Source organism: Cornus florida, unplaced genomic scaffold, assembly GCF_030987335.1.
Source record: "Cornus florida cultivar Cherokee Brave unplaced genomic scaffold, ASM3098733v1 CherokeeBrave_3.0.0_Hap2_Chr05, whole genome shotgun sequence".
Taxonomy (NCBI): Eukaryota; Viridiplantae; Streptophyta; class Magnoliopsida; order Cornales; family Cornaceae; genus Cornus; species Cornus florida.
Window position 1 is genome coordinate 23,589,368 of NW_026775575.1, and position 10,081 is coordinate 23,599,448.

The window sequence follows — 10,081 nt, forward strand, 5'->3', positions numbered from 1 at the left end:
GAACTACTTGGATAGGAGCCTAAATGGATAAGATTATGACTTATGGGCATTGGTTTATATATATATATTACTCCCTCCGTCCCATATTAGATGTCCATGTGTAAAAATTAGAGTTTTTAAGAGGACATGCATTTAATGCGTTATCCCCTTTTAAAATTACCAACTTGTCCTTTTTAATTTAAATATATATAGTTACAAAGTTTGAAATTTTTTAAAAAGATAAAGGACAATGATGAAAATATAGAATTTATTTGCTTTGACTTTTCAAATAGGATAACTAATTTGGGACATGTAAAAAGAGAATAATGGACTACTAATATGGGACGGAGGGAGTAATGTGTGTGTGTGTATATATATATATATTATTAATATAATAATAATAATTATTATTAATAATGGATGGAGTGGTTATATATATATAGTAATGGGTATATATGTATATGTATATGCGTGTATTACTATGTAATGTATTATTAGTATTTATTATTATTAATAAAACATGGTAGCTTTTGTTATGTATGCATATATAAATTATTGTATATATATATATATATATATATATATATATATATATTTGTATGTGTATATAGATATTACGTATCAGAGGAGTTAAATGATTTTATTTTAGTTTTATTTTTATTTCATTTTAAAGGATTTGGGGTATAACCCATGGACCAACTAAATGGGTATTGGATTATTTGAGTGGGATTCTACATGGGTTGGATAGTGACCAATGGGGATTAGTATTTATATATACATATAATGAAGTGTATATATATATCTATATTACTTTCATTAAAAATAATGTTTTATTAAAGTAGTTACCTAGTTTGTGAATTGTCAAACGTATGTTAGGTTTATAGGAATAGGTAGTACATTTTATCTATATATATACCTAGAGAATAGACCTAGAAAGAGAAAACTAGAGAGAGAAAGCTAGAGAGAGAAAGAGGAAGAGAAAGAAGGAAGAAGAAGAAGAAGAAGGACCATTAGAGAAGAAGATCAAGGAAGAAGGAGTTTAACTTTCGATTCGAAAGTTTAAGGTAAGTTCTTTATTTTACACTTCTTTCTTAGATATCTATATATCTCTAGTATAATTTTAGGAATGTTTAAAGGACAATTAAATTGGAATACATGTGTAAATTGATCTAGAATATAGGTTTTATGAATTATGTTCATGGTTTTTTTGTTGTATGAATTGATAAATTCATGGCTTAGATATAATTGTTCTATAGATTTTTTTTCCTATTATAATGATGAATTTTCATAATTTTAAGTTGTTGGGACTTGATAGCATGTTTAGAACCTTTAACAATGAAGCTTGGGGCTTAAAATTAAGCTTTCTGGATTGTTTCGCGTAACATTGCTCGAGCCTACTGTTACAGGGCTCGAGCCTAGTTAAGGCTCGCCCGCCCAGAGTTAAGGCTCGCTTGATGGCTCGAGCCTACTGTTATAAGGCTCGAGCCCAACCTCGGGAATTTTCGTAAAAGTGTTTAAATTGACCCCAAATTAATTATAGAAGGGTCCTAAACATAAAATAAGGACTGAATGATTTTAAATGAATTTTAAATAGACTTGACACCATGGTGAATGTTATTATTTAAAGAATTGATGAATTTAATCTTGTAATTTGTTTTAACAATTGAGATTAAATGATTAATATGAGTTGTATTTGGAGAATGCTTACTTGGCTATAAAATAAATTTTCAGCATGCTTAAGATTCAGTTTTATGTGAGATACATGATGTAGGAAGCTTAAATAAATTATAAGTCATTCCTATTAATTGATAACATGATATTATGTTATATGTTGTTAAGATATGATATGATTATAATCAATTCAATATTTGTATTTTATAATCTTGAGACATGATATATGTGTTGGGATTTGTTTGAGAACCAATGTCAAGATTTGGTATTATGGATGCCATTGTTAGGATATGGTTTTATTTATAGATTGATGCACCATTATGGGATGGGAGCATATTAGGGACGGATTAACGAAATAATTAAGTCCTACCTATTTATATTTATAAGGGAACAGATTAATCATAGAGTTAAGTTCTACTTATTTCTGTCAGGTCAACGGAATCAGTTGGATGGCATGCCATTGAAATAACATGGTTGGATAGTTTACTTTTTTGTTATGGATATATATAATATATGCCATGATATGAGCTTGAGTCTCAAGATCAGTGGTTTGGGTGCGTATATTGCCCGGGATGTGTAGCTAGATAAGGTACTCATGCCCACTACATGTGCGTTTTGTATGTTGTTTACTATTCAGTTTGAGGCAACCCTATAGTCTAATGTGGTTCTTTTAGTGTGTATCTCTCTATATATATACAGACTATGTAGCTATTGCATGAGTTAGCTATAGATGTGTAGTTTCTCAAGTCTCTATTTGGGTTGTTATAGAAAGGACTTGCTCGTAGGCCTGACCCACTATTTATTTTTCAGGTCTATGTAGATTTTGGATCGTGAAGAGCAGAGATCAATTGTCATCATTCTTTTAGATTATCTACATAGGATTCTAGCTTATATTTTCAGTATTCTTATGTAGACATTTATTTATTTTAGTTTGGGATTTTCTAGGGATCCACGCAGTATGGATTCCCGAATTGTATTTTGGAGAATTAGTTGTATCAGAAGATTTATTAATTAATAAAAATTTATTCTGAGGATTTAATTATTGGATTATCATTTTAGTTTTCCTTTAAGCATTTTATCTATTCTTATTTATCATCTTGTATTCTGTGTTCGTTTATTACTAATTTGTTTTTTATATCTCCGAGTATTCGGGCGAGGGCCTGGCCAACCCGCATCCGGGAATCCGGGGGTGTCACAGTTGCTATCAGAGCACTCTAAGTTCAGGTGTCCTTATGAGTATCTATCGTTATGTGACTTCCGCGTTACGTCTCTTAATACTTAGAGCATATAATAGGATTCGTTGTACTATAAGTTACGATTCGTTAAGAGGAGCTGATGTCAATTATATTCTATAGTTACAGAATGATTGGCACAAGGAGGAGGATAGGGTTCAAGGCGAAAGCGATAAAAACCCAAAGAAGTAAAGGAATACGTTATCGATTTCATTGCTAGAAGGCAGAATGAGGTATCGAAGGTTTAATTCCGATTGGCGTTACTTTAACAGTATAAGCCAAGGTTTGAAGTGTGTGTTTTAAGTCATCACATATTGGGACCAACACGACTTCAATTATTCTCAAAAAATGAGAAAGGCGAAGAGGATCCTAATGGAGGAGGTTTTAGAGTATCCAAGAAAGAGGGTACTAAATCTTGAAGATGAATGATGGTAATCTTATTTGCTAGTAGTATAATGAATGATATTAGTAGAATTGGTGTTGATCAATCTACATATAATTAAACTTTATTATCATCTCTAAAAGAGATGTGTGAAGAGTACTCTTCAGGATTTTAGAAATCTGATGAAGTTCTTATCAGAATGAAACATATGATTTTACATCACATATAGGAGAGCATGGGTATTATGTTATGATGTTCTAATTTACTTTATAAAGCCACGTTACACAGTCTACATTCCGTGTATAAAGAGGTTAAGGGTTAAGCCATTGGTAATTGCTTAGGCAAACATATGTTGCTTTTAAGCTATATTTAAAGGTTATGTTTCGAGGTTGGATGATTACCTACGAAACTATAAAAAAAATAAAAATAAAAAAAAAAAATTTGTGTGAACCAAACTTGTGAGGTTGATTTTAGAGGAGATTTTCCCTAGAAAGAACGATATCTTACGTAGGAGTATATTTTGTGGTATTGTGTTTGTCATACGAGTTTTATTTTCGCTAACTATTCGGGATTTTGGTATGTGGTTTAGTTGGGGACACAAGTAGGTGATCAGCCAACTACTATTTTTAATACCATAGAATAATAGCGTTATTTATGCTAGGATTGTGAGCATGTGGTCATAAGATTTGGTAGATTTACATAATTCTAGCCAATCTATTGGACCTGAACATGCATCGTTATGGTATGTTATTTGTGATGGGATAGTTAAACCATAATTACGAGTCAAATAATCTAGTACAGTTAGTTTGATGTATTTGACGCTAGGTCTGGATTCGTATCTTATTACAACGCCACGATAATGGTGGTTGTTAATATTTTGGTATTCGTGAAGTTGTAGTAAATAAAGATCACTGTAACGCCACAATAATTTATCAAAGGTGAAGGATTTGCAGAACATATTTTTGAAAAAAAAAAATTCAGAGGTTGTCACTAAGTCGGAAGGAGGATTTAGTACTTGTTTAGGTACTTATTAGAATGACGCCAAGTAAGGATAGTAGGCTGAATAAATCTTCATCAGTCTATTCTTAATCAAGAATCTATTCACAAGGGTGTGTTATTAAGAGGAGTTGCTGGTGTTGCACATGGAGGAGGAAACTAAGTCTCTTCACTTGTATAAAAAATATGAAAACTCTTTGTAGGTCACAATTCGCAACAATTAGTTGTTGCTAGGGAATTGATGACTTACTGGATAGATGGAAAGGTTCCATATTCTTTTGGAAGCTTGATTGACACTTATTTTCATTAAAGAAACGGGGTGTGTCAAAGACAAGATAGCGAGACCGATCACCTATTTAATAAAGAAGAGGTGCACGGAATGTATAAAAAAGTTGTAATTAGTTGACTTTTGATGAATTGAATTAGCAATTGACTTTCAATATCGGTAAGTTTATCACAGATCAGGGGTGTATAGATTTAGTGGTAGAGTTAGCTTTTGAAGATGCTTCAATTTAAACAAATGGCTGTAGACGAAAGTTGGTGGTACCATATTAACGGTACTTTCTGCAGATAAATTGTTGGGAGGATGCAAGGACCAAGGTTCACAACTCTTAGTTCTCTATTCATCAAAGTGGAGATACGATGTATCACGATATGAAGCAGAAGAATAGTGGATAGACAGAAAGAGTAACATATATTTTGTCTCCAAGTCTTATATTTATTAGATAGTCGGGATTGACCATTAGAGATCACCAGATCCTTTCAGCCATTCCTATACCAAAGTGAAAATGAGAGAGCATTTTTCACGGATTTAGTTCAGGGATTGCTGACTTTACACAAGGATCAAAATTCTGGTTGGGATATTGGTTGATTGATAAATTAAATCAGCTTAATTCTTGTTTATTTCAAACTGGTATGACATCAGTTCATACGAATCAAATAGATCACAAGACGGCTTAGAAGGATAAAAGTGGTAATTCACACTTTGCATCAAGTTCAGTCTGGTGGAAGTGAATATATGTGATATCCCCTAATTTCAGAATACGGGTTGATCAAGTCCACGCACAAAACCAGGGGATATCAAAACAATTAAAGTATTTCAAACAAGCACATAGTACAAAAAGAAATAAAAAGAATAAATAACTAGCTAAAGTAAATCTATTAAATAAAAGTTTCGTTAATAATTCTCCAAAATTTACAACTCAGGAATCCTGTAACTCAATGACCCCTTAACAAAAGTCCACTATCCAGAAGTTCATTATTAAATACTAACATCAAATGAAAATGATAATAATATCTTACTTTTAAATAAACCGAAAGAATAGATAAGTCCTCCAGCTGCAGATTCTCAACCTTGAGACTTGAACTTCTAATAACCTGAAAAATAAATCGTGGGTTAAACCCTACGAGTAAGTTCTCTCTATCAATCCTCTGAAAACTAATAAGTAGATCATCTCTGATCAAAACCAAACCTAATAAAGTTTTAACCTTAATATACCATGATTTACATATATATATAAATAATTATATACAGTATAACAATAACATCTATAACTAGGTGCATTAATTCCAAAACCATTATCAATGATTAAATAATAATCATACCTAGTCCAATCCATAATTTCTTTTTAAAGAAACTCCTCTAACCTTAATTCCATCCTAGAAAGCAATTTAATAATTTAAACAATAAAATATAATTAAAAGAACATTATATTAAATTTCAAAACCAATAATGATTTTAAGTATTTAAATCATACAGCCAATATCTAGGCTTTGACAAATCATCCATGTCACCACCAGTATTATTTTATTAATATGTATAAAATAATACACTAACCAGTAAGTACTAGACTATTCTAATTTAAGAATATCTAATCCTAATTCAACTTATACATACAATAACCATAGATGATATATTTAAATTATCTAACACATATCAATATAATTACACTTCAGCAAATCAATCATGCCATTATAAATATATTTATTTATACATTGGCAATTCAATTTATACCTCCTTTAAGTATATTTATTTATACATTGGCAATTCAACCATGCCTCCACAAGTATATATGTTTATACTAATAAACTAGCAACTCATCCATGCTTCCTATGTATGTATTTTATTTATACAAATACTTAGGCAATATATTTACGCCTATGGCAACTCATCTATGTACAAATTGTAGGCTCAACGATAAGTAATTTATATATAGATATCTCATGCAGATTATAAGCACATCCCTAATTTAATAACAAGTTTATCCAGATATATCAAATAAGAATAATAATACTAATAATCTTAATTAACATACATATATTTATATGCATATATTATATAATATATATGTGTATAATCTTCCCTAATAATCCTTGATTATTTAAATCATATATATATATATATATATATATATATATATATCATTCCTTTCATACTAATCATAATTTAATAAAATCTATGTATACACACATATATAGCTAATTATATATATACATATATACACCACATTCCATAATAATATAATAAATTATTATATTTACGCAAAATAAATGTTACTAATCATTGTAGTAACACTCTATGGCTTTCAGGACACCAAGAACACCTCCTCTAGTGGTTGTTTTCAACCCCAATAGGCTTAAAACCAATTCTAGAAATTCACCAGACCTTAACGGGACCCTAAACAGTGCCTCACGCGCCCCCACGCACCACAACACACTCCTAAACATATCTTACGCTCTTCCACGCGCAACCACTAGTTGGCAGCTGTCTTTACACGCGCCCACGCGCTGTTCACGCGCTGCCACGCATCTCTTTTTCCTTTTGGATGACGTGGCTTCTTCTGGTTGGCTGCTCCTTTCTGTTTTTGTGAGCCGCGATGCACTGGATTATATCACTGCGCCTCCACGCACCTGAGTTACACCATATAAATCACCGGACCCTCATGGAACCGCATCACACTGTATCAACCCACTTTAACAAACCTAATCCAATGGCCCAAATCCGCTTGTACACACTATTACTATGTGCCGCATCACACCAAATTACTTTACAAGCCATCAACTCCACATCAATGGTTCACATCCGCGGTACACCATAATTCAATGCACCGCGCCGCACTGAATCCAACCCCTTTTGTAACGCGCCGATTAATCCTTCCAGCATATATGTATGTAAACAGTACATATATACATATATTTACACATATATAATCATATATATAATTCTAAAACATCCAAAAAAAATATAGAAAAAATCCCAGAAAATTTCAGAAAAATTCCAGAAAATTACGAAAAAATCTATAAACCCTAATTAACCCTCTTGGGTCATAGATCACGCATATCAGTTTATTTTTAAAATAAACACAACACATAGTCTAACAATTCAAAATCCAAATTTTAAAAAATATATATATAATAATTCATACTCTTAATTAATCCGTTATAATCATTATTTAATTAATAAAATAAATCTAAAGCTTCGATACTCAAGGTGAAGTCATTATGAGTTCTAAGAGAAAAATTAGAAAAAACTCGCCTGAAGGTTTCGAAATGAAACCGACGCTTCAAGTTTTGATTGTCTCTTCCAATTCCGACATCATTTTTCTCCGATCCGACCTCCTCTTTGTCAGCCTTCTCTACTTCTTCCCTATATGTCTCTCTTATTTTTCTAATGTGTAAACTTTCTACCCTAAAGCCTTATGTGTATATTTATACACATTAAAAACCAAATGTAATGACCCAGTCATTTCCTTCCTTTCTTTTTTCCTCAGAATTTCACGGATGAATTTTTTTCGTTAAAATTTCTTTTCTTAGTTCAGTTTCTTATCATTTAGTGTCATCTCGAGTACCCTGAAATGGTTTTTGAGACTCTTTCCTTTGGATTGACAACTTCCTTTAATGACCAAGTCAGTTTCATATTTTTCGTTTTTCGACATTATTCACTTTTCGTCATTTTCCCTATTTTGTCTTTTCCCCGTTTGTCACTTTGTTGGCATAACCTCACTTTTTGTGTTTGAAGTTGGTTTTTAACTTCATGTATCTTCATTCTAAGTGGTTTTCACGAAATATGTATCTTTACTTTCGTTGAAAAGCTCTCTGGTAGCTCCCGGTGTCCATAGGGGCACGGATACATAGTTCTTCAGAAATATTTTTATTTCTTGGGGTGTTTTTCGTAAATATATTTTGAAGATATTTTATTTCAGGGATTTTTAAGAAAATATTTTTGGAAGATATTTTCATTTTGGGTCATTAGTGCAATTTTTACTTTTTGGAGGGGCCATTGTGCAATTAATGAAAGTTATTGCAAAAATACCTCATTTTAAGCCTGGATCCCCATACAAGATTCATTTTCACTTTTCGTCGAGTTGTGTACTCTTAAAATTACCTTCTGCTCGTTTTTCCCCAGTTTTAGGGTTTCTGGCCCCGGTTGCCGCCGAACTTGTTCGGGACATATCACTCTGCTCGGAACTCAGTTTTTGATGTCGTTTCTTCCGTTGTTTATATTTTCTCATTTTGGTTCTTTTTCGTTCACAAAGTTTTATCATTTGAGCGCGTCTGCTCAAATTCTACTTTTTCGGACCCGGCGGGGCACTTTTAGGGTTTTCCTATAAAAGGGGATGAGACATTTCATTTTTGACCTTTTCCTCTCTTCATGCACGACCAGCAACTGCCATGGCAGCCCAAGGGGGGCTTCTACCCTTCTTTTCTCAATTAAACCTCCTTCCTTTTGTTAAAAAGTCATAATGCCTTTGCGTTTTGTGTTTGTCTTGATGACGCGCATCTTTCCCCCTTATTAGAACCCGTTTTTGGCCAAATTTTGAGTTCAGGTTTGAGGTCAAGTTAGGATTTTGGTAGGTCCTCTTTGGAGTTTAATGTTCACCGTGTTGTCCCCGACAAAACCCCGAAGTATCGTCGGATTCGAAGCGGCTTCATTTTGGTGGCTTTTGATATTTTCATCTCAAATTGAGGTAGGGGATGTCTTAGGTTTATATTAATATTGTATTGATTGTCATATAAGCATATACAATTTGTAAACATGCCTTTGTTCAAGTTTTAGAATTTAATTTAATTATTTTTTATGTTTAAGATTTAATTCTTATGAAGGTGTGTACCTTAGAATTAAATTGTGGCATGCTAGTAAATTAGGCCTTGGTAAATTGTGGCATCCTAGTAAATTAGGCCTTGGTATGTATATCAACATATATTAAATTGAAAGCATTTGAATAAGAAATGCAAATTTTATTTAATATTTATTTATTGTGAAAAATTAATTCACATAGTTGTAACAAATATGAAATCAACTTGTAATGTGATATTAAAATAGGCCTTGGTATATTCTTCAACCTATGTAAAATTGAGGACATTTGGAGTTATTTGGAAATCTAGAGAAAATTAATTAATGAGCTTAATTAATTTTATTTTAAGTGTTTTAATCCCTTGATTCGATATTTGATGTGATATATGTAAAAAATATGCTCTGTCCCTTAATATATATTAATTTGAGATTATTTGGGATTGATTTAAAATCTAGAGAATTTAATTATTTTAGTTAATTAAATTCTATCTACTTGTTCCATGGATTTAACTATGTCTTTGAAATTGTTTCTATATTTAAATCAAAGAATTGGACTTAGCATGATATAGGATATCATTGTCTTGCATGACTTGTTTAAATATATCTTGTGTAGGTATATAACTTGTTAGAATATTAAAATTGTTTACCTTGAAAGTTAGTTACTAAATTGTAGCTTATTTAGTACTTGTGGCTTAGGATGGTAATTTGGTTCAATTGTTATAAAATATTATTGCTTTGCGTATAAAT